Here is a 26,023-nt window from a genome sequence, read left to right as displayed (position 1 = left end):
GTTCAATATTTCTTTTAGAAATATGTTTTAGTTTACTAATTTTATGAGATTGTTTATCTGTGGAGAAATACTAGTATTTTGCCCAGAACAGAATGAGCCTGAGATTGTCTCTCCCTTAATTCTGGGACAAGTTATTGCACGGCTGAAACAGTGTCAAAGGTCAAGACAGGAGCGGCAGCTCTCAGGACACATTTATCTAGGTCATTTGGCATCATTCATCTGTCTGTTTACAACTACTTATCAGGGTAGTTATAATAATAGAACACTCTTTGGAACACTACTTCAGTTATGCTATGTTTATTCAAGCAGCTGATTACATTATCAAAATCATATTTAGAACCTTCTGGCTAGTAATATCATAAGACAGCACTGACTTTTTTTTGTTGTAGTCAGTTATAATGACTCTATAGACACCTTTTAGGAGTTTCAAGTGGTATGTGGAGGTTTCAGTAGTACAAAAATAGCTTATGATCTTCTGAAGAATACAGGTTTACAGATTGTTTCATGTGCACACACATAGAAAACAGTATATCCTAGTAATTTACATCTTGCAGAGAAAAAATGTTCCAGAAGATCATTCCATAGAAAATCCTTAGGATCTTAAATTTATTCCCAATTTTGCTGGTGATTTAATGTTTTACCTAGGGAAACTATTTTTTTTGTGCCACTGCTTCTAAACCCATCTGTTACAAGTCTTACCTTTATCAACTTTCAAAAAGCAACATTTTATTATATCTGTTGGCACGTAGTTTATCAAAATGATCTTTTATTTTACTCTTAGGTGTCTGCCAACACTGCAATGAAGGTGACTTCCAGGAAGGCAGTATCTAAAGCAATTAAACCTCTCTTTCTTTCTGCCAAGCAGTTGCTGGGAAGGTTCTGCAAGGGTGACACCATGTGTGACGCCCTTCTCTTACAATCAGAAGAGAGATACATAGCTTAGAAATCTATCTTAATTATGTCAGATGGGCATAATTTGCTGATGTCACTTGTAATTCTTGTCTATTTGCATCTTTCAGGAAATTTTCACCTTGAGTCTGCAAGCTGACAGTATGCAAATCCTGCATGTTTTGTATAAACACAGTTCCCTGTTGCCTTCTCAGCTCGTGTTCTGTTTTGTTCCTTATTTCACATGTTGCAACAGCTTTAACTGATAATTCTTCAGTCCTGTGATCCACAAACCTCAAAAGTGTCTGGTAAGGAGTTTGCAACGTGACAAGGAAACATATATTCATATGTTATATAGCTCTGTCTGCATGTGACATTTTAAAAGATATTCAAAAGTTAGCTTTTAATTTTTGAAGTGGTCAGCCTTGTAAAAGGCCATTGAGAACAATTTTCAGGTTTTAAAACACGCTGTGAAACAGTGTCTCATCTACCTACTTATCATGGAAACATAGTAGGAGGTCTCGTACAACTGGAGTGCTGCAATAGGTGGCTATAAACTCTTCAGAAGGGATAGGTATGGAAGGAGAGGCAGTGGGCTAGCCCTGTGTGTAAAGGCGAAGTTTTGACTGTCTAGAGCTTAATGATGGACATAATAGATCTGATGGTTTATGGTTAAGAATCAGGGGCAAGGCCAACAAGGCAGGTGTAATGGTGAGAGTCCATTGTAGACCACACAACCAGGATGAAGAAGCAGACGAAGCATTCTGTAAGCAGCTAGGAGAAGTCTCACAATCTCTAACCCTTGTTCTTGTGAGGGACTTCAAGTTACCAGATGTATCTTGGAAATACAGTAAGAGGAGGTAGGAACCAGTCTAGGGGTTTTCTGGAGTGTGTGTAAGTTAACTTCGTGACACAGTTGGTGAGTGAGCCAACTAGGGAAGGTGCCCCGCTAGACTTGTAAACAGAGGACCGTGAACAGAGAAGGACCTGTGAGTGTTGTGATGGTTAGAGGCTGTCTTGGGCATAGCAATCATGAAACGATGGAATTTTTGATTCTTGGAGAAGCGAGAAGTGAGGTCAGCAGAACTTGTATCCTGGACTTCTGGAGAGCAGATTCTGGCCTGTTTAGGAAACTGGTTGACAGGTGATTAGGCTCAATCAGCACTGCATTACATAAGGCAGGTTCCACTTGACCAACTTGATTTCCTCTATGACAAGGTGATCCACTTAGTGGATGAAGGAAGGGATGTGCATGTTGTTTACCTAAACTTGTATCAGAAATAGCGCAGGGAGCAGGGCCAGGGGAATGATGGTCCCCATGTATTCAGTGATGGTGAGGCTGCACCTCAAATGCTGTGTTCAGTTCTGCACCTCTCAGTACAAGAAGGATATTGAGGTACTGCAGCATGTCCAGAGAAGGGTGACAAAGCTGGGGAAGTGTCTAGAGCACAAGTCTTGTGAGAATTGGCTGAGGGAACTGGGGTTGTTTAGCCTGGATTAGAAAAGGCTGAGAGGAGACCTTATTGCTCTCTACAACTACCTGAAAGGAAGCTGTAGTCAGATGGGTGTCAGTCTCTTCTTTCAAGCAACAAGTGATAGGGCAAGAGGATATGGCCTCAAGTTGCACTAGGGGAGGTTTAGACCAGACATTAGGAAAAACGTCTTTTTTACCAAAAGAGTAGTGAAATATTGGAACAAGCTGTCCAGGAAAATAGTGGAGTCTCTGTCCCTGGAGATATTTAAAAGACGTGTAGACATGATGCTTAAGAATGTGGTCTAGCAGTGGACTTACCAGTGTTAGGTTAACAGTTGAACTGAATGATGGTAAGGGTCTTTTCCAACCTAAATGTTTCTATGATTCTACCTCTTGGCTGACTGGTGAGAGTCATTCTTCTTCCTTAACTCAGCAGTGATCTATCCCTGACTCTCGCTGTGGGAAGGAGAATGATGACTATTTACCTGCTATTATCTGCTGTGAGCAACTGGAAGTAGTGAGAGTGAATGCATACTGTCTGCACCCCACTGTCTGTTGGGAGGAGGAGTGACTGAGAGAGAGCACAGGGAGAGCACAGGGTGAGTTCTGTGCAGTGTTGAAAAATGGAAATACAACTGGCTCATCCCAGTTAACCAGGATGGGCAGGTGGGAAACAACTGATGCAGATGTAAAGGAGTTCTTGATCTGTGCTGTTTTAGGGAAGCTGTGGGTTTCTTCTTACCTGGAACAGGTTGTGAAGTAATTGTGCGTATTTATGTGGCATGTCCAGTCTCAGTGGCTATTGACGGTTTCAAATGTATTCGTGTGTTTGAGTTTGAGGTGAAAAATCTGTTTGGAAATACGCAACATTGTAAGAGATCTGGAACCAGTTGATAGTGGTTTTAGAACAGAGCAGGCCAAGTCTGTACTGAGCTGGTATTACAGCACTTACAGACCTGTTACTATCCTGATGGATTCTGGAAGAGATCCTTCCCATTTGCAGGGCAAAAGGGGGATCATCTGAGAATGAGTGAAAGAAAAACATAATGTGAGGAAAAAGGGAAATAAAGAGAATATTCCCCAAAACATGAATTTCATTTAAAAATCTGAATTTAATTAAAAGAGAGAGTTCTGTTAGCAATAAAGAGTTGATTAATTTCCTTACTAGGTATTAAATTTAGTTAAATATTACCAGAACATGTATTCTTTATTTTAACGTTGGAAAGTTTCTTTAAACTGTACTGTAAAGTGACGTATAGGTGGAGATTTTCAGGGCATCCATTCACTACTGTCTTAGACTGAAGTGGCAGTTTTGATGTTAAGCAACAGTTATCCAGTGCTCTATCTATTGAAGCACTTTGCAAATAGTAGTGTACTATCATGAGATTTTAAAAGAAAGAGAAAAAATAACGGAAAGTGTAAAATATGTATTTGTGACAGAATGAACCTTTCCAGTAGCAAATACATAAATAATTTATGATATAAAGAGCTTCTTTGTGGTTGGGGACCTCTGCAATTTTTTTTTCTTTTGTTTTGAAAGTGAGATTGACATATTTTAGTTGTTAGAAAACCCAAAGCAATCAAAGCTAGAGGACTGAACGGTAAAGCTTTCAGGTCCATCAGTTTGCACAAGCATGCCTCTTTTCTGCACATATTCACAATGACGCAAGTTTCAAACTGGATGTCTGGCTTACATCTCAGTTTATTTTTTTTTATTCAGTATGATTCTGTGTAGTGGTATAATTTAAATATATGGGGGGGATTAATAAAATAGTGACATCTATTTTTCTCAGTGTGGGAGTAGGAATTAATGGTTAAAGACAGAGACAATGAGCCACGATTCACTGGTTCTATTCTGGGTTCTGAGCTGACTCACTGCATAATCTTACTCAAGTAATTTAAATTCAGGTGAAATGGGCCCCAATAAGCTGATAAAATAATGCATGTTTCAGCCTTTCTTCCTCTGGATTTTTTTTCTGTTCAATTCTGCCCCTCAGTCATCAGCATAAATTTATTAATGTATTGTTGTGTAGGATCATTGTAAAATGTGTTTAATAAACTTGTTTAGTAATTTTTAAATCCTATATTGAAAGATATGTTTTTCCTAGAAAAGGCATACAGGCTAATGTTATCCTATTCTCTGGAAATATTTTTTCTAAAATTATTCCCTTCTACATCCAGGTGAAATGGCCTTTCAAAAAGCATTTATACCTATAATAGTTAATTGCCTACCAATAGGGTTGATATGTGGAGGTATCATTGATTCATGCTCAGATCTCTACAGTGAACTAAATGATTCTTTGTGATACATAAGTCCCAATTCAGGCCACTGAATATTTGCCCTCTGCTGTAAAATGTACCTGTGAGTGAAAACTCAAGAGCTCTTTACTTCCTTTTCATTCCACTATCCGGAGTGGAGATCAAAATGTTGATCACTTTTGACAAGTATTGATCTACTTTTTTGACAAGTAAATTCATTTTCCAGCAATCAGTGGTGGAACTTAGTAGAGAACAAAGCATTGTTTCCCTTCCATTTCCTTCCAGAAACTGTATGTTGTATTAGTGTGTTCTGTCTTTTTAGTAGCCTTGTTTGTTCAAGCAAATATTATTCTTTCTCAAGTTAGCGTTCAGAATTTTAAAAGAAATGGAGGTATTCAGAACTCATTCAGTATCTGTGAAGTTGCTCTGGTCTTTTAGATGGACATGTTGGATGACCTGTGAGTTGCTTGCATCCATATAGTCCTTTCACTGTCATAAGCCACAGCTGATTGAGGAGGATAAGAAATTATGGCTTCATTCTGACTTCACGTGACTACACATCCCAGCAGTGTGAATGGCAGCACCAAGCAGTGGTGATTCATTCCCTTGGCACTGAAATTGCCAGCGTTCAGAGGAAAAGGATTACTTTTGAACAAAGAAATGCTTTATCCAACAGAGAGTATAGGCATTATGGAGTTATTAATTGGGGCAGTCATCCTGAAAGTAGGTTTAACTGCAAGATTTCATGTAGAGGGAAACTAGAATTACAGTAGGAAGTGATTGAGGACTCAAAGTAGTAGACAGAATTGCATATTTTAAAGGCTCCTTAAATTACACCTGGGGAAAAGTTCACTCTGGGAATGCTAATGAAATGGTTCCTGTTTGTGTGGTTCAGTGTTTTCTTTGGATGGCATCTCCACGATATGGTAATTGCAGTTGGTTGTAAAATAGGAAGGCAACCAGTTTAATTTGCTCTGTTTTCCATTTCAGTATCACTGCAGGCTATTTCTTTGCTAAATCTTGTACGGGAAGCCAAGTCAATCTCATCGTTAGTGAGATGGGAGACCTCAAAGGAAAACTCAGATGTGGCAGGTTTTTGGCTGTTAGCAATACTTCTCTGGAATTGCTACTGGAGCATGAGCTGGGAATTAAGGATTTTGTAGCACTGGAGCAGCTATTGTCTTTATGAAACATAAAGCTGAGATGCTATTCTCCTATGGCCACTACAAAGCAATTGAGACAATTTGGAAATCCCTGGCTCAGCCACACTCCTTTTTGGAAAGTGTCTGAAGTAGAGCAAATCAAATTCTTGCCTTATCTTCTGGATACTGCTGTGGTCCAGCTGAGGACAAAGTAGTTCTTCATAAATTCATATGATCATTTATTTTAAAAGGGGCTTCTGAACCTTAATGAGAACTTCAAAGCTAGATCAGATAGCTCAAGGCCTGGTTCCGTTTAGGTTTGAATATGTCCAAAGGTGAAGATTCCGTGATTTGTCTTGAGTAGCTTACTCTAGTTTTTGGCCATTTTCATGGTGAAAGAGGTAGGTTTTGTCAGTCATTCTGTAAATATTCCATGTAGAAGGGAGTTGCTTTACCTTTCCCTAAATAAATTATATTTTTATACTACCTCGTGGTTGCTGATGAAGTGACATGTAAGTGGTAAGGCTTTAATGACCTCCAGGTTAGCAGTAACTCCACTAAACTTGTGGGGAGTTTAGGTAGTCATCACATATCTCTGTGGAGATTTTCAGATGCCCAGAACATGGAGTGAGCCAGGTAAGGGTTTTGTTCGGTGGAGCCCTGTCATCAGAGGGTCTGTAAGTGTAATGAATTCTTCGCTTCCCAGAATCAAAGTGGTGTCTGTGTGTGTACTGAAAACAGGTCTTTGTTGTGGTAAAAGTTGCAATACAATAGGGGCAAGCAGAAACATCAGAAATACCAAATAGAATTCTTGGAAGTTTAGATGTCTTGGAAATGCAACTAAAGGTTTCAGAGATGTATGTTTAGAAAAGATGCCCTGAAACTCTTTAGTATTTATAATAGTTTATGACATTGCAGATTACACCAAATTATATTTCTGGTAGTTCTTGAAAGGCTTGAGGTTTCTCCATTTACTGATATTTTAGATATTTCTTCATACCTGTAGAAAAGTATTGTGAAATGGAGTCATTTTGATTTGGTAGGACTTTTAGCACCCATTCTACAATGTCTGCATCTACATAAAGTAGGAAAAAATAGATAATCATATGTTTTACATTTTCTTACACAACATCAAAACACTTCATTCACTAGAGTCTTGAAGGACATGCTCAGAATTCGTATAGGGTTGGATATTACATTGTTTTCCTCTTTCTGCTTCTTTAGATGTTGGAACTTGAGTAATCTTTTAAAGTGGGCCGTGACAGTAGTGAAATTCTAACCTTGCATAAATGGACATGATTTCTGCCAAATATCTGAAAGATGTGCAGGTATGAGGGAATAATTGCTCTGAATGTGTCACGGTATTTATTTTTATTTTTATTTGAAGACACAAATATTTCTGTCCTTAGTAATGTGTATTATACTTGGAAGCTTGCATTTCATTTACCACTGCAAAATAATGTGTCAAAACAGTCTGTAAATTCTTGATCTGCTAGTTTCACCAAGTCAGGAGCTAATATGTTATTTACAACCACAGCGTTGGTTGCTTGGGGAGAGTTTTCTGCTTGATTTTAGTGGAGTGCTCTGTGATCGGGCCATGTTATCATGGAGTTCATTCTTTCTCCCATTGACTTATGAGATTATTCACATGGATATCTATTTTTTCTCTGGTGTTATAGTGGAGATGACGTCTTGTTAGTGCTACATCTAGTGAAACAAAGACTTAGGAAATAAGAAATAACTACAGTTCTGATATATGCAGTTTCAAGTACTGTTTTCTTCCCAGTGCACATTCTGATAAACTGTGGTACTCTTATGTCCCTCATTCAGAATAGCTGTCTGTTTAAAACGTGTTCCAGGCCGGTCACTCATATTGCTGAGAATACATACAGCTTTTCCATTTTGTGTTACCTCCCTTCTGTGATTATGGAATAATACATACTGTATCTTCAGCTTTTTGTGAGATAGGTGAGATTTTACTAATCTCACTGTATTCTTCTGTGTTTATGTTGACTCACAAACAAGGTGCAGTCTGAAAGGACTTCTTTAAGTGCTGAGAAATTCCTTCTGGGATCAACTGCTGTACAACCACCCCATTAAAACTAAAATTGTTCTTCACCTTTTTTTTAAAGTGAGTTGTATACCTGAGAGTGTACAGCATAATCCCTCTCCATAAATAATGATCGATTTAACTCAATGCATAATCGAGAGATGGGAACACCTTCACGACCTTCCCACTGGGGCCTTTTATACTTCTAAACCAGCAGAAAGGAAGATGTGTTAATGCCCAGTTGTACAAAGGGAAAGACAGCGTAAATCTCTATCTCAGTTTTTGCAGCAGTTTTAAACAGCCTGATTCTCAGCTTGTTATTGCAGGCTGATTGTGGCCAAGCTTACAAGAGCTTGGGAAAAGAACTAGAAAATAATTTATGTGATGTGAAATCTCATTGGCTGTTGCTTTACCAAGGCAGAATAAATGATTGTTTTAACTACCAACATTTCTGCATCTGTTTTCATCCTCAGTTCCCTGGAAATCTGTTTGTCCTTCTATACATATGTGTGCTTGCCTCGGTATGTGTATTGCTGTTACCAGTCTACCCTTCATGGCATTTCTTAGCTCCTGGTAGGAGCACAAACTAAAGTGAAATTTCAGTTGATTTGTTGAAGTTTTATTAACATCAGTTTCAATTCTATTTTGTTGATATGCTTTTGAGCAACTTCATGTCTGGAGGGAGCTAAAATGTTTATGGATGCTCCAATTCATTTGGTATGGAAGTTATTTAGAACACATTTCAAATATCACATTTGTAAATAAAGCTCGTTCACTGTATTTCCTATAAAGCATCAGGTTGTTTATAACTGGTATCACAGAAACTGGATGTCTGATCACAATGCAGCTGCCTCAGTATTTATTATTCTGTCTTTCTTTTTTTTTGCTGGACAACCAAAATGTATACTCTGGTGTTTTCAGTGAAAATGTTTTAATTTTGAGGTCAGGGACATTTTTATCATGTCCATCATGGACCTCTTTATCATGTTTTTTTTTAATATAAATATATTCTGCATTTTTTTATCATTTACCTGTTTGTTTATGAGGAAGAAAATAGTGTCCATTTTGTAATAATAGAGATGCTTCTAAGTGAAGTCTACTGATTTTGGAAGGCATAGTGTTGGTTTGCTGAGAGATGGATGACTATATCACCCATCTTATTCTCTAAGACAGTGGGTTCACATTAAACATGTTCATGAGTGTATTCATAACTTTCACTGTAGTGTATTAGCAAATAGGCAAATGTAGCTGGGAAAATTAAGTGGAAACAAGCAGCTGAGGGGCAATAGCCTTCCTTTTCGTATTGTGAAAAATGTGGGGGAAGTGAACTGAGTTCTCCCTTGGGGAAAGAAAGGCCTTGGGGGTTTTTATGGACATAACATTAGCAAGAAAGCTAGCATGAGCCACTTATACTGAAAACAAACTTTTTGGCTTCCCCATTTTATGAAACAGGGAGGATAGAGAAAATCTTTCCATCTGGGCTTTCTCTGGTATTCTCATATGAACATAATTTGTTCTGTTTCCCTAATTTTTTTTATTTTTTTTTGTAAATTTCTATTCATCTTATTATTTCACACCTTTTAATAGAGTAATAGAATCATAGAATGGTTTAGGATGGAAGGGACAACTTTCACTAGATCAGGTTGCTCAAAGCCTCACTCAACCTGACCTTGAATACCTTCAGGGATGTCTCTTTCTGGGCAACCTGTCCCAGTGCCTCTCCACCCTCACAGTAAAAAATTTCTCCCTAATACCTAATCTAAGTCTCCCCTCTTTGAGCTTAAAACCATTACCCCTTGTCCTGTCACTGCACTGCCTGATAAAGACCCCCTTCCCAGCTTTCCAGTAGGCTCCTTTTAAGTACTGGAAAGCTGCTATAAGGTCTTACCCTGGAGAGAGGTGATTAGCTTCTCTAGGCTAAACAAATTCAAATCTCTCAGCCCGTCTTTGTATGGGAGGTGCCCCGGCCCTTGAATCATCTTTGTGGCCTCCTCTGGACTCACCCTAACAGAGCCATGTCCTTCTTGTGCTAAGGACTCCAGAACTTAACGCAATACTCCTAGTTGAGGTCTCACAAGAGTGCAGTAGAGGGTGAGAAACCTCTCCTTCAAACTGCTAGTCATACTTATTTTGATGCAGCCCAGGAGTGGGCTTATATGAGCTATAATTACTCCTCCATTATCAAAACCTGTTACTTTGAGTTGCTGGACACCACTGCTTGACATTTATCTCAACCTTTTTCCTTTCTTTCATTACTTTAATGAAGGTTAACAATTTCTAAAAATTTTACAAGAATCTAAAATGCCTAAATCATGCATTTTTTTCTAAAGCATGTTGAATATGCAAAAAAAAAAAAAAAAGAAGTCTTGATCATTGAAATGAGAGAGGGAGAAATGTATCCACTATTTACCTGCTGTTGTTGTGGAATGTATGGTGTCAAAGAGAAGATGATATGAATTTTATTTGTCTTGTCAGTGTTTAAACAAGCAGGTATTGCTGAAACAGCTATGTATCTTCTATGCAACTTTAGTTAATTAAATGTTTTGCAGTACCTGCTGGCTTAGTTGAGTGGCTGGTGAGTCATAGTTATCTAATTTCACTGTTATTTTCTAAACCCAATTCTGTCTTATATTGCTGTGTGTATTGAACTTGATGTCTGGGCCCTTTCACTGATTCCATGTGATCTTGCCATATTCAGCAACCTTGCTTTTCTTTTTCTTTCAAGAGCTTTTTAGAGTGATGGGTTGTGCAATCATTAGTTGCAAGTCCAAAGACTAATATCTGCTCACTTTACCCTTAAATCCCCCAAACTGTTCCTAAAAGTTCTTTTATTCATAGCTGTGCATGTCTCCAGTTCTTTAAATTCACTCATTGTTATTAGTAATTTGTTTCAATAGAAGTTTTTAGTACGTTGCTTGTCGGCAAAATACTCATATTGGTGATGTTTCACTAGGGCTGCTCTCTAAGTTTGGGAAGTTCTTAAAACAACTGAAAAAACATACCTAGCATGTTCTCTTACTTCAATGACCTTCTCTACCATTACTTGGCAGGGTGGTTGTATTGCCGTACCCTGGCAGTTGTCTCATCTGGCTTGATCCTAGAAATCTCTCGCCGTCTCTGTGGCCCAGTAAGCAGAACTGGTGCTTATTTAGCAGCATGCTCCAACAAATGCTGTATGTAGTCAAAGCAGTTGTGCAGAGATGGCAGATTTCTATTTCAGATGGAGTTACTGTGTACGATTCTTTTTCATCTGCATCGCCTACTTTGCTAAGTATTCTGGAACATATTAGTTCCTTTTAGCAGAATTATTACAGGTTACAGGTAAATGCACTTGTTAAAGAGGGATTTTTAGTAGTTTAAGCTGAAAGTTAATCAATCAAAAGTATTTTCTTCTCTTCAGCTAACTTTGTATTTATTTGTATATATTTTTTTTTCCCTTGGCAGCCTAAAGCATAACAACGGTCACATTGTTCAGGATTTCAAAGAGCCATCATTTATCTTTGTGGATACAAGTAAACGGACAATGGTGTCCCAACCATCTGCTCAAGCTGCTTGAGAACAGTCTTCTGTGCAAATGGCATGAAAGGTAATTTAACCTCAGAAGGTGCCCACAGAGCTTCAGTTCTGTTTGCCATTGTCTCTTTGCCAGTCTAAAAATAAATCATGCTGAACAAAAAAATATCCTTTCTTCTTTCCCAATTTAAGGAACAGATATCAGAAGAACTAATTTCAGCTAATTTCACTAGCAAGGGGTTGTTTTCCTTTCTAGATTTTTTCTAAGTAGCAAAGAGCTTTCCTGGCATAAATGGTAGCTGTCTTATAATTGTCTTTGTTGCTGTAGGAGGCTGTTGTTTTTCAGAGTACAAAATAGGATATAATCATAGAGTGGTGCTCAGTGCTGGGTGATAGGCACTTTCAACATATCAAACGCAATTCTGCCATGACCTCTTTGTTATTTTGCTTATTTTTGTTTTAATGACGAAGGCACCTGTGTTAGTAAGGAAGAAGTTTTTTTTTCACAAATGAGAATTCTGTCCTGAAAATGATGAGTGCTTTCTCTGACTGTTCTTTTTCAAAGACTCATTTGGTAGTAGTTTCACTCTCTGCTCCCAGTGACACTGTTAAGGTGCTTTTAAAGTTTTTTAAAATTTCATTGCCAGTAAAAAGAAATCAGAATAGCAGTTGTGAAATGTGTATCTATGTATATAAAATAGCCAAAAGAGGGAAAAGGGGTTCCTTTCTAAATTTAAATATGTATTTCAGGATCGAAAGGAAGGACCTAACATGCATCTCAACTATTATTGGTTTTACAGTGGTTATGGGCTACAATGGTTAATCTACAATGGTTAATGGCTAAGCAAGAGTAGTCTTCTGGTGTTGTCCTGCAGCTTTAACCTCTGTGCTGTGTTCTGCCATGTACTGTGCTTATTTCTTCAGTTCCTACTAGTACCATTAAAGTAATTTTCTAGCTCCTTCATGCTCTCTTACTCTTTGTATGCAATTTCTGCTGCTTTGTGGTAGTTTTTTTGCGAAGGCTGGAGGTCAGATCAGACATTGTAGAGCATATTCTCTGGGATGCTGTGGCTGTGCATTCATCTTGCATGCTGCTGTGGGAGGAGAAGTAGAAAGTATGTTTTCCTGGCTGCTTTGCCAGATAGCTTGTTCTGAGGGCACATGGGAATATCAATAGCAGAAAGAAGGTAAGTATAACCTGCCTTCAGGAAATCAACTTGGATCAAAGTAACAGTGAAGATAGATTGCGTGTCCCTGAGAAAATACATATGTCTGAGCTAGTTGTGTTACTGAATTAGCTACATTGGTTTAGCTAACCTAATAAAATGCGTCTTATTGTAATAAATATGTTCTGGACATAAAAATGGACCAAGTTCTTATATTTAATTGCAAAAGAGTATCTAGTTTTCATGGTAGCGTAACTTTTGATCTATCTTAACAACATAATCCTGATTCATATTTCTCTTGGACATTTTCACTTAGATTATTTTTTTAAGCAGAAGAGGTGGAACATGACAGATTTGAAAATGTTTTATATAGCTTTCAACAAGAAGCAATTTATAGCAACTTGAAGTTACATAACTTCCAACTCCACTTTTTTCACGGCATGATTTAGATAGTTCTGATGCTTTCACAGTAATTCAAAGGAATATGCGATCAATCAATCCATCTTATCTATTTTAAGCATTTCCAACAAACCATCACTGTGGTTTCTAGGTTATAAATCAGAATACTAGTGACAGTTTGCCATAAACATGCATTTTGCAAAATATCAGAAAGGAAGATGGCTTTGTTCATTTATTAAATGAAGACTTCCTCAAATAAAGGGATCCCACAGTGTTTTACATTTTATTTCCTACACAATTAGTATTAATTTGTGCAGGTACTTTAAGACAAACTTCATTTGTCATAGGAAGGTGATAGGTTTGGTCTCCAGCTTCATATAGATCTGTAAGACCCTGCAATTATCAGAAAGGTGATGTATTACAGTATTAGCTTTCAGTAATTGCATTGGCTAAGTTATCAGACAAATGAACACAACAAAATTTTTCACAAAGAAACATTTAGGATCATCTGGGAGGGCATGTAGGAATTCATCCAAATGGCTTCAGAATACTTAGAGCCAGAGGGAATTTGAATGACATCATCAAACAGTTTATTCAAATCATTCTGTGATTGTTCATATGAATCGATCAGCTTTTAGACAAGTGAATAATTCATAAACATTCATTTAGAAGAAATAAGGCATCTGCTTAATGTTTTCACAATTTATTCAATTTTACCTTTAGTACTATCAAAGCAGTGCCCCAACCTCAGCTGGCACCTCTGTGCAGTTTGGAAGTTTGGGTTTTGCATAATTTGAGTTCACAAAGCAGCTGGGAAAAATAAAGTTGACAGTATAGGGCAGAATTAGGTACCTTTCTGGGACATAAAGGTCACCCACCTGAGTAAAACAGACTATCAGTTGAGAAAAGCATAAGGAGAAGTACAAATCAAGAGCAAGAAATTAGTAGTGGATGAAAATGCCCCTAGCAGATAGAAAAGCCTGTGTCTCATGAATATTGTCTGCTTCTGACTGTATTAGCATACCTAAAATCTTTAAAAGTTTGTTCTTTGTTCATGGTTCTTTCACAGCTGTAGAGCAGACTCAGATAATTTTAATACATTTTTTCAACTATATGAAAGTTTACTAGAAAGAAGAGAAGGAGTATTAAATAAAGATAGCAGAATCAACTGGAGCTTTTTTAAGGGCAAAGACTACCACTGTAATTCAAAACAACAGTCTCAACAAGAGACGGAAATCTCTGCTACTCTTAAGCTAAGAGAAGGACTTCTGGAAGACCCTTTTAGTATTCTCTGAAGTATGAAAGTCATGAAGATTTGAGAGCTCGGTTTATCTTCTGCGTTTTCAAAGGCACATGGTAGTTCTGCGTGTTACTGTTGTTGACATTTTACTGAACCTATTATTTTGGCACATGTATCAGTGTTTGGTTCACAGAAATCAGGAATTGGAGAATAGGTGGGATTTGATTTCTACCTCACATCTCCAACTCACAGACCATAGTTGGACTTCATTAGTTGTTGTTTCTTAAATGGTAGCATGTGCTGAGATTAAGTGGTCAGTGAAGAGAAAGGAGTAAATAATTGTCACTCTCCCAAGTGCAACTTTGTCTTAAATGTGCATTTGATGAAAGACCTGAGACAAAGTGTGAAGGAGCTAGTTAATTCATCATGTTTTAGCCCAGCTGGTAGCTGGATATCACAAAGCTGCTTGCTTACCACCTTCCCCTGGCCCTGGTGGGGTGGGAGAGAGAATCAGGAAGTAAAGTAGAAGTCATGGTTTGACATTAAGACAGTTTAATGAGACAAGAAAGGAAGAGATCATAGAAGCATAGAATCATACAATAGTTAGGGTTGGAAGGGACATTAAAGATCATCTAGTTCCAACCTCCCTGACATGGGCAGGGACGTCCCACTAAATCAGGCTGCCCAAGGCCCTATCCAACCTGGCCTTGAACACCTCCAGGGATGGGGCAGTCACAACCGCCCTGGGCAACCTGTGCCAGTGTCTCACCACTCTCATGGTGAAGAAATTCTTTCTAATGTCCAGTCTAAATCTGCCCCTCTCCAGCTTATACCCATTCCCCCTGGTCCTATCCCCACAAGCCTTTATGAGTAGTCCGTCTCCAGCTGTCCTGTATGTCCCCTTCAGGTACTGGAAGGTCACTATAAGATGTCCTCTGAGCCTTCTCCAGGCTGAACAAGCCCAACTCTCTCAGCCTGTCCTTGTAGGGAAGGTGCTCCAGCGCTCCAGTCATCTTTTTAGGCCTCCTCTGGACCCATTCCAACAGCTCCATATCCTTCTTACGTTGAGGATTCCAGAACTGGACACAGTATTCCAGATGAGGTCTCACAAGAGAGGAATCTGCCCTCACAAGAGGGCAGAATCACTTCCCTCAACCTTCTGGCCACACAGTCAGTTTGATGCTGCCCAGGATATGGTTGGCCTTCTGGGCTGTGAGCGCACATTGCCGTCTCATGTCAAACTTCTCATTGACCAGCACCCCCAAGTCCTTCTCTGCAGGGCTGCTCTCAAGCATGTCATCCCCCATCGTGTACTGAAAATGGGGATTGCCCTGACCCAGGTGCAGGAATGATGATGATGATGATAATAGTAATAATAAACAGATGATGATGATGACAATAATAATAATAATAAAGAGATGATGATCATGACGATAGTAGTAATAATACAGTATATGAAACGAGTGATGCACAGTTCAATGAAGTTTCTCACCAGCTGATGACCAAATGACCCCAGCCTTTCCCAAGCAGCAATTGCAGATTAGCCAGCTCTGGCCCCTGGCCAGCTTCCTGTTTATATATCATGTTTATGCATGATGTTATGTGGTATCAAATAACTCTTTGGCCGTCTTGCGTCAGCCGCCCTGGCTATGCTTTCCCCAGCTTCTTGTGCACATGGGGAATGGAAAAAGCCCTTGATTTCTTAGCAACAACTAAAAACATCAGTGTATTATCAATGTTCTTCTCATACTAAATCTAAAGCACAGCAGCTGCTGGGGAAAAAATTAACTCTATCCCAGCCAAACCCAGGGCATAGTACTATTCCAAGTGTCCTCACCTACAGCACGTATCACTGACATTTACTTTGTGAGCTGTCGTTGTCTGCTGTTATCTGCTATGATCTCAGGCTGTGGTTTTACAGTTTGTGGTGAGGACACTTTAGGGCAAGCACATGTAAGTGTCTCAGTGCGTGCTAGGTGTCTAAATTCTGTTATTTAATCAAGGGACTATATGTCTTCATGTTAGTCAGGCCAAAAGAATTACTGGAACGACCAGCTTCTATAGGTTCAAATCACTGGCAGCTGTGTTTGCCACTAGTGCTATTTGAAATGCCGCAGGGTACGTGGGGCATTCACATAGAACTGATAAATACATCACAGGATCTGTAGGACACCTGGAGGCCAGGAGGGAATATTCCAGGGCATCTCTGAGGGCAACTGAATTGGGCTTTAGGCATCTAGGATCTAACCATCTTTTTTGCATGTAGATGACAAGTTGGGTATGTTGATCTGCAGCTGCACATCTAACTACATCTTTGTTGTATTTTCTGCAAACAGTCTCACTGACATGAAAATCACATGGAGAATTAAAATGAGTAAGGAAAGTTATCCAGGTTTTGTTTTGTTTGCTTACTATGGTGCCATGTAGAAGTATGACATTACAAAAGAAAAGCTTTCAAGGACAGGCCCATGAAAATCTGATTTGAAGCAGCTGAAACAGCTGCCAGTGCAGACTTGCTGGCAGAGAGGCAGAGGCAGGAGCTCAGGTAAAAGTCCAGTGTATTGCCTAGTGCAATCAGAAAAAATTCTCCCTTGGATTCAGATTTCGGTTGGGGTCATTGTGAGAAGTGAACTAACAGCTTGCAGCAGGCGTTCAGCCGAGCACATTGTCTCTGACTAGGGGCCTATTGTGGGGAAATCCTCATTGGAGCGGGACTGCAGATAGCGTGACCTTGTCCAGTTAGGGACCCTGAGCACAGCTTTGGTGCCTGGGACAGTAAATGGGGCCTCAGCTGTTTTGGGACCCTCAGGGCCCAAGCAGGGCCTTGGCGGCTTGGGAGCAGCATAAGTCAGACTTGGGCTGTTGAGGGTGACTGCAGAGCTTGACAACAGGTGATGGTGATGGCAGCTAGCAGAGCATCAGCAGTAAGGGAGCCCTTTGCAGGGTAGGGAACTTGCAGGTGGTGTGGATTGCTACCCTGGTTGGTGTTTGCTCTTGGTGCTTGGAATTTCCCCAGCAGGACCAGGCTCTGCTTTTAATTCTTTTTGGAAAAACTTTTGAGGTCTTCCAGGCCAGTATGAAGAAAAGCTGGCTCCTGATTAGGGCATATGAATTCTGATAGTGTTGGGCCAGTCTTGGCACCCCTAGTAGAGTAGACATTAATAAACTGGAGCAAGTTCATTCGAGAGACACCTGGATGGTCAGGGCTGGAGTACTTGTCCTTTGAAGAGAGGCTGAAGGACCAGGACTGTTTCAGTCTGGAGAAGAGAAGACTTTGGGGCCACCGAACAGCAGCTCCTCGTACCTGCAGGGAGGTTACAAAGCCAGGTAGTGGTACACGGTGGAGGCACAAGTGTTAATGGGCACAAGCTGAAACTATGGGTTTAGACTGGACAGAAGGAAAAATGATTTCATATTGGGAACAGCCAGGCACTGCATTTGCTTGGCAAGAGATGCTGGGCTGCATCCCGTCTTTTAAGTGTTCAAGACTCAGCTGGACAGAGCCTTGAACAACCAAGTCTGATCTCACAGCTGACCCTGCTTGGAGCAGGAGCTTAAGCTGTTATATGCCAGATGTCCCTTCCTACCTGAGTTTTCCTGTAATCTTAAGATGCATTATTTCAAGAAGAGAAGCCAATAGCTTCTCTGTTCGAGCTCAGTTAGGCAAAGACAAAAGAACCATTTCACATTAACTGAAGATGCAAGGACAGTAATTTTCTGACAGGAAAAGATGTAGCCACAGAACTTATTGAATTAACAATATAAAATAAAGGTTGGGAATTAAAGTGGTTTGTGAACTCTTTTTGTTACAACTGTCATTAAAAAAAATGTGAAGGCACAGAAAAAGAAAAATAGCAGGAGGATTTAGGGTGGGGTTTGTTGGTTGGGTTTTTTTTATACAATGCCTGTTTTTGCTGTCAAAAGGTGAGAAAATTAAATCTTTATAAGTGCAGCAAGGCAAATGCAGAAAAGACAGAAAGAAAATTTAACAGTTTTACTTACAACTAGAAATCTAGCACTTCCACAAAATTATGAAAACCCAAATTCCAAGTCATTCTAGGATAATTTTTCTCTCCTCTCCTCTCCCCGCCCAGCCCCTCCCCTTCCCTTCATAGTTAAAGCCATACTTTATTCTTCAATCATAAGACATTACAGATAACTCAGCATATACTGCTAGTTATGCCTGTGCAAATAAACAACTAGTTACTTTTGAATTATGACACATTTCTGTAGGTTGAGATATGCGTTATGCAAAAAGATACTGAACTACTTTTAGCCTTTGCCCTGTTATGAAATAGCTGGTAAAACTGAAAAGGAAAGTAGAAATCAATTTCACTGACTTGTGACCAAAAAGAAAGAATGTTTCAAAAGTATGCCAACCACTACATAAATACAGATGTATTATAGCAGATTCAAATAATTTAAAAAAAAAAAAAATAGAAAATAAATGCGCTACTAAAGCGTAGTTATCACAGATCAACAATAAAATCAACAGTGAATTTTATGTATTTTGTATAAATTCACAGAGTGGGATTTGAGCAGGGTCTAGAGTGCAGGACCCATGTGATCTTGCTTTGTTATTTGCTCTTTACCCAATTGCGTACTTGAATACGAAGTTGGCTGTGGCTGTTTGAAATTTGGTCACTCCTATCTATACTAGAGGCTATGTACACTGAGCTGGTGACCTCCTTCCTAGAAAAGCCTGTGCAGCAGGATTAGGTAAGGTGCTAGAACTTGCATCGCCTCAGTAACAGCCACAGACCAGTTAGAGTGTGCTCGTAATGCCACAGTTCTTTTTCTACAGGTTAGAAAAAAGAAAATTGTAGCAGAATGTAACCAGGACGGATATTGTATAATCATCAAAGGAACTTATCTCAGTTGCATCAAATTCTTAAAGGACGTCTGCAAGAACTTAACTAGTTTTAATCATACGAGGCAACTTTTAAACATATGAGGAAAATGCAAGTCAGTTGACATCAATATCAGGATGAGTTTTTTCGTGTCATTGGCCATGTCACAAAAGAATGTTCATGCTTTTTCACACTGTTGATGGTCTTTTAACTGTTGTAACACTCTTATGCTAGTTTATAAGAAGCATGCCATTATAGTTCCTAAATGCTTGCTTACAGCAGTACTGTAATTTAATATATTTCAAGATTGTTGTGTTTAAGTAAAGCAAGTAGTGTAAAATTGGAGATCACTAAAACTTTATTATAATATTTATTTCATTTTGCTATTTTACTATCCAACTGCCATACCATCAAGTAAGATTTTTTTTAGTTCTGTTCTTTTATTTTCAAGCTACTTTCTGAAATTTGTTCTGATTGAACTTGAACTGATCAACTATGTTGTCAATAACAGAAACTTGCATAAAATTACAGATCATTGTATTGATATTGTAGAATGCTGCAGAAGACATGTCATGCATTTATGAATAATTTAATAAATAAGAGAATTCTTTATTGACATTTTCATCTTGTGTATTAAATTGGGGCAAAACATTTAATTTCTAATATTTAAAAGTTTTCAGTTATATGCAATGGTTAGTTCTAGCTGGAGGTTTTGTTTATGTGGATGTGTGTGTGTGTATATATTTTAAAATATAAATATATGTTTGATTCCTGTTTGATTTGTTCCTCTAGTACATCTTTCACGTACTGTTTGATTTTTCTTTCTTTTAATGTGCATTTTGACATTTGCTTGAAATGTTCTTCAGTAGAAACATTGCTGGCATTTCTCAGATATTTGGAAACACTTTACCTTTTAATCCTATATGGTGTATCTTCATAGAAAATAACCTAAAGCAGAGATTTGGATATTTGAAAAGAAATCAATGGTAGCATTTTGGGCTTTATTTCTTGAGTGGTTTTATTTTCGAAAAGGTAGACCAACTGCAGCTGCAACTGTGCTGCCTAGAGAAGGTATCATAGTTGCTTACAAAGGCTTGTAGTGATAGGTCTAGGGGAAATGGGTATAAACTGGAGAAGAGCAGATTTAGATTAGACATAAGGAAGAATTTCTTCACGATGAGAGTGGTGAGGCACTGGCACAGGTTGCCCAGGGAAGTTGTGGATGCCCCACCTCGGAGATGTTCAACACCAGGTTGGACGGAGCCTTGGGCAGCCTGATCTGGTAAGATGTCCCTGCCCATGGCAGAGGTGTTGGACCTAGGTGATCTTTAAGGTCCCTTCCAACCCAAACTATTCTATGTTTCTAATGAGAGTGGTGTTAGATGTGTGTATTTTGAATTCTTATTAAAAAAAAATTGATGTTTGTAAATAAAGAATAACTTTGCTGGTACTCACATCAAGTTTTATCAGGCAAAGTCTCTTAGATAAAACATTTGGATTGTGATTTGTTCCATCGTGCTGAAACTGAAGGTGTGTTATGTGTCTTAACTGCAGTATAGAGCTATTTTCGTATTGCATACCTGGAAAAGTGTGACTGTTAGCATCTGGCCTCTTTTTAGAAACAGTATAGCAATACTTGTAAGCTTTTTTTCAGTGCTGTAATGGTTAAATCAGTCCCAGAATTATGTTTGCCTCTCTCTAAATTATGGCCAGTAGTTTTCAAGGGAGAGAGGTTAATTCTCCTACATAATTAGCTTTTGAAGTAAAAAGAATATGAATGTTCTGTAGTGAAGTCTCACTGCAAACAAATCTTACTATCAGAAAGGGACAGAATGACTTCATGCTTTTTTAGCAATAAGAACCATTCCTTTTATAGTGTTTACTTGGATACTTGCAAGTTGAAATTGATATGAGGTCTTCCACTTCAAAACCTATTAATTTGACAAGTTTTACTTTTTGGGAAAAAACCCAACTTTTTTATGTTTTAGGCTTGCTTCCATTTCAGCACTTTAAATCAAGTCATTAAATATTTCTGACGGTTCTAAATTTTTAGAAGATAAATAGGTCAGCAAAGTTGGTAAAACGTTTTGTTCTTAGGAGTGGTGATGTTTTGAAAGATAGTACAGTGATGAGATTTATTCTTGCTGTATGTGAAAAAATTACATTTGCAATGTGATAGATCATGTCTGAAAGTAATACTACCTTTGAATCAGTCATCAGTGCATAACAGAAAGAAATTACAAAAATTAATTTAACTATTGAAATGTTAAAATTATCATAATTCATAATTTTACTCTTGAAGTAACTTTTAAACTACAAAAAATACCACATTGCTATATATTCATGGAAGGATAGAATACTCATGTGAGTGTATGAGACAGGTACAAGGGATTTCAGGGGAATATCCAATAAATGGATTGAAATCAAATAAGGTTAGTGTAGTTGCAAGATACAATATGCTAACGAGGTTTAGAAAGCTTTAATTCAATTATTTAGCGATTTTACCATGCTGATGGAATATTATCTGCTTCATTAACTATATCCATTACGAAAGGAATACTTTTTCTCTACACAGATAAGTGGTTAACCATTAAAAAGTGAAAGAAAGTAATCCTTGCTTACGTTCTAAAATAAGGGGTTCGATAGTCGATTTTGCAGTACAAGTAGGAATTTATAGAGGTGCCTTTTTTCCTACAGTGTGCTTTTTTCTGAGTTTAGAAAACGTCAGTACAAAGGACTGCAATGTATGGCTTATTAGAGAGAGTAATGGTTAATAAATAGGGTTTTATTTCCCTTTCCCTTTCCCTTTCCCTTTCCCTTTCCCTTTCCCTTTCCCTTTCCCTTTCCCTTTCCCTTTCCCTTTCCCTTTCCCTTTCCCTTTCCCTTTCCCTTTCCCTTTCCCTTTCCCTTTCCCTTTCCTTTTCCTTTTCCTTTTCCTTTTCCTTTTCCTTTTCCTTTTCCTTTTCCTTTTCCTTTTCCTTTTCCTTTTCCTTTTTCTTTTTCTTTTTCTTTTTCTTTTTCTTTTTCTTTTTCTTTTTCTTTTTCTTTTCCTTTTCCTTTTTCTTTTCCTTTTTCTTTTTCTTTTTCTTTTTCTTTTCCCTACAGTGAAAATATGCTACAGAATTGACTCCTCTAAAGCACCTGAGAATAATAGTAGTTAGGATTTAGGTGAGATTAGGGTTGTCATTCGATAGCATTAAGCACGTTTGAGTGGTTCTTCTAGACAAGCAGTTTGCAATGGTAGGGACACCATGTTGCTGGCCATTAGCACTCTGTTCCTGACAGAAAATGCAGCAGAGAAAAAACAGGTGGATCTTTCCTTCCCGGTGTTTCATGTTCAGTATATATAAAGTCTCTCACAAAGCTGATTGTGAATAACAGCAATTAGAAGGAAAGGATTTTTTTTCCCCATTCTCTGTGGGGAGGGGTTGTATTAGCTGCAACTTACTGTTTTTTTCAAGTGGGGAGATTATTTTTGCTAAAACAGAGGGGATGCTTTTCTCTCAAATAAGTTGTTCTGCATTGGAAGCTAGTCCTGAAAGTCAATCATATTTCAGAAAGAATGAGGAAAAGCTAATGGTAATGTTCTTTTTTCCTCATATTATCATCAAAATTATCACTTTGAAGTATTTTATTTTAGTGTTTGCAACTAATATGCTCAACATAACTCACTACCTAGAGATTTTTATGGATGCATTGAGTATTATTTGTTTCAAGTATTAATTCAACTTTACGGTATAATCACAATAGAGTTAAGATGAATTCTTGTACCTACTAACGTAACAGGAGAACATGGCTTATATTTGAGGCAGAACTAAGCAATATACAGTTCATAGCATATAGTTAGAGAGTTAAAATAATAATCTAATGTTACTATGAAATTGTCTCTGTTAAGGGTACTTAATAAATATTCCCAGGTTTATTTTACACACTTAATGTTTCTGCATTTAGCATCTTTCGTGTAATTCCTAAATGAAGTTACCCCGGTTTCCTCAGTCACCTAAATTAATGAAACATAATATATCTAGGTATTTGACTATTGAAACTGAATGAAATATAATGAGCTAATTGTAATTGAAAGGAGATTAACAGGTCTGTTTTACATTCAGTAGTACTTAAGCAGACTTTTTTTCCCTTTTTGTTCATTTATTCCAAGCAATCTCTCTTCTGAGACTGACCTCTGATGGAAGAGTTACCTTGTTTAATAAATGAGTGTCATCAGAGCTGGTTTAATTGTATAAGCTCTTCGCAGACAGGGAAATTAATTTGAACTTCGAGTGTACCTTGGGAATAGAGGTCTGACGTTTTTTGAAATGTACTGAAGGTCTCTGGGAGAAAGATATGCCTAACCATAGTAAAGACATCGGGGTACAAAAAACTGAGACTGTAAGGCAAATTAGAATTTGGCAGTTTCATTTCCACCAATCACACAGAAGCTTTTGTAGACAGGTAGTCTTAAAAGGAAATCAGATTTGCCTTTGTTCTTTGAAATACCTTGAAACTCATACTTCCACTCAAAATATGTCACTCAAAGAAAAAATATTTTCTAGTTAAACATCTTTTGATCCTAAAACACGAGTCATTTGGAATGTTCCAAGCCATTCTATTTTTGATTCAGTAAGTACCTAAATTTTGTTGATGAACCTTTTTGTCTTTAAGTCTATTATTCTGTATTTACTTAATCAGGTGCAGTAGTTATACGTACTTTATAAGGCATTACATGTATTTCAGAAATAAAGATGACTAAGTCAGAGTTGCAAACCATTTGCAGTCCATTTACAATTGTGATGTATTATTAAAAATTCTGATAGTATAATATGACATCAGAAAATTCTTACAATTTGAAAAAATAAGTTTTAAAATATTTGGACAGTTTACAATAAGAAAAAGCTGAGTAGTCTTGGAGGGCTCTCTTAGATACTGTACAGTAGCTGAGGTCTTGAGCTTAATGAGCATCTTCTATTAAAAATTATGCATCCTGGATTTTGATCATATTCATGAATGGAGCAACTATAGACAGTACTTAGTAAACTCTCCCTACTATTAAAAACATCTTCCTTTTATTTGAAAGCTGAATTTATCTGATCGTGGCTGTTAGTGACTCCTATTACTAATTTGCTATTGTTTTGTGGCACCATAAACTGTGAATGGTTTATCCCTTAACTTTTTTTTCTAAGCAAGCTTTTGGTAGGTATCAAGCATGATTGTTGATAATTTCCTCATTCTTAGGATTCTTTGCTTCTCTTGGTTTTCAGCATCTCTATGCAGATTTGCAACAGTAAATTGGGAAGGGAGTTTTGGGGAGGAGAGAGATCAGTTCCCTGGAATTTAATAGAATTATGAAAATCACATGAAGAAAAAAGGTGTTCTTTGTGCCATATAATAGTATGAATTGTGATCCTTTTTAATCTCCATCTTCTATGTAATGCATAATGATGGAAAATAACTTCTGTTTTTCTGATGACTAGATATTTTACTCTTCAGAGGAAATATGAACATCAAAAGTGGCTATTATTCTCTTTTTACATCAACAAGATAGTATTTTGGCTACAAACTAACATACTGTGATGGAATCTGAACTACGTAAAGTTCAGGCTGAATGCTTTGTGTCTGTGAGATAGCTGAAAATTGTATTCTATGAATCACATTTTCTGGCATTTCACAAAAATGTTAATTAGATACAAAATGCATAATGTATGATGTGCATATATAATTTCCATGGAATTATGTGACATGTAAATTTCTTAATTTTAATAAAGTAAGTGATTTTCTACTCCACTGGATTCTGCAGTAGTATTGCTTAGGGTCTGATTCCAACAAAAGCACTTTAACTGACCTATTAACATGTGTTTAAACAATGTTAAGTATAATAAGTTAAAATTTACACATTGTAAAATACTTTAATTAACTGTGGTCTTTCCTTTTTGTTTTTCAAAAAGAAAAAACCCCAAACTTAAGAAACCAGTGTAGTTTTTAATCACTTCAAGAAGTATTTGAATTTTTGGACAATATTAATATTGTGGAAAGAGAAATAAAATCTTAACTAGAATAATGTAATATATGAAAATAATTCATAATTCATAAGAAATTCTTTAATTATGGATTTACTTTTCTTCAGCTACCTTTAGGTTTAAGAGGTGAAGGTCAGAAACAAGCATTTTCTTAACTACTGAATAGCTATGTAACTTTTATCTTTTAATCTAACGATGTCATTTGGAATGTGTTGGTTTGCATTAGAAGTATTGATGTAGCTGTGTAATTGCAAGTATGACTACTGTTAAGTAAAAAGGAGAGGCAGTACTAGTCTGGACAGGTAAGGAAGCTGAAAATCTGGACTTGTGGATCAAATTGTGAACAGGAAATATGTTTCCTTTCTCTGATCATATAAGACTTGTCAGCTTGTCCTCAGGTTGGCTGATATTAGTGTACTTATTAGTGTACTTTTAGTAAGCATTTACAATATGATTTTGCTGATATTCAATGAGAAATCTGTTTCATTTGTGAAATTAATTTTATAGTAAACATTTACATTACCTTTACATTCCTCTGTTGTTCTCTATATACTGCTTAAAGGAGTAGGTTATTTTTTCTTTCATCTTTGTTGTTAGCTCTATTTTTAACACGAGATCACCTGAGACCTACAGTATATTCTTCCTGGACAAAACCTTTTAAATTACTTCTTGCTGTTTTGTGGCATAATTAATGTCTGGATTAGCCACAAGTGAAGTTATTTAATATAACAAAGTTTGCAATTCTGTTTTGACATTGACTCCCTTTTCAATGGTTTCACTCATTTTTCAGTTGCAACCTGGCATCCCCAAGAAAACAGGGAATGTGTAATGAGTGTTTCCACTGCAGTGTGCTTCACTGCCTCTGGCATTGTCTTTGAGTATGTAATGCCGTCAGAAAGCACTGAGCAGAAATAACAAGATGCAGAGATGTCTACACTACCTGTACTACCCTCTGTATTTTGGGGAGGTTTCTTCAGATTTATTCCTGCATGCCACTAGAATTCCATCTCTAAGAGTCTAAAGCTGAGTTT

At 37.6% G+C, this 26,023-nt stretch overlaps 1 protein-coding gene across 5 annotated transcripts in view; it reads left to right on the top strand.

Moving 5' to 3' along the window:
* Positions 1–26,023, top strand: part of DLGAP1 (DLG associated protein 1) — a 415,565-nt gene that overhangs the window by 70,552 nt on the left and 318,990 nt on the right. For 4 of the 5 annotated variants that reach the window (XM_054059670.1, XM_054059666.1, XM_054059668.1 and 1 more), the window contains exon 2: positions 11,258–11,399. The exons of the other annotated variant lie outside the window; for it this stretch is intronic. The gene's annotated coding sequence lies outside the window, so the exon portion shown is untranslated. The remainder of the gene's footprint in view (positions 1–11,257; positions 11,400–26,023) is intronic. 5 annotated transcript variants of the gene reach the window in all.

Source organism: Cuculus canorus, chromosome 2 (genome assembly GCF_017976375.1).
Source record: "Cuculus canorus isolate bCucCan1 chromosome 2, bCucCan1.pri, whole genome shotgun sequence".
Lineage (NCBI taxonomy): Eukaryota > Metazoa > Chordata > Aves > Cuculiformes > Cuculidae > Cuculus > Cuculus canorus.
This window is presented reverse-complemented; position numbering and strand designations above follow the sequence as displayed.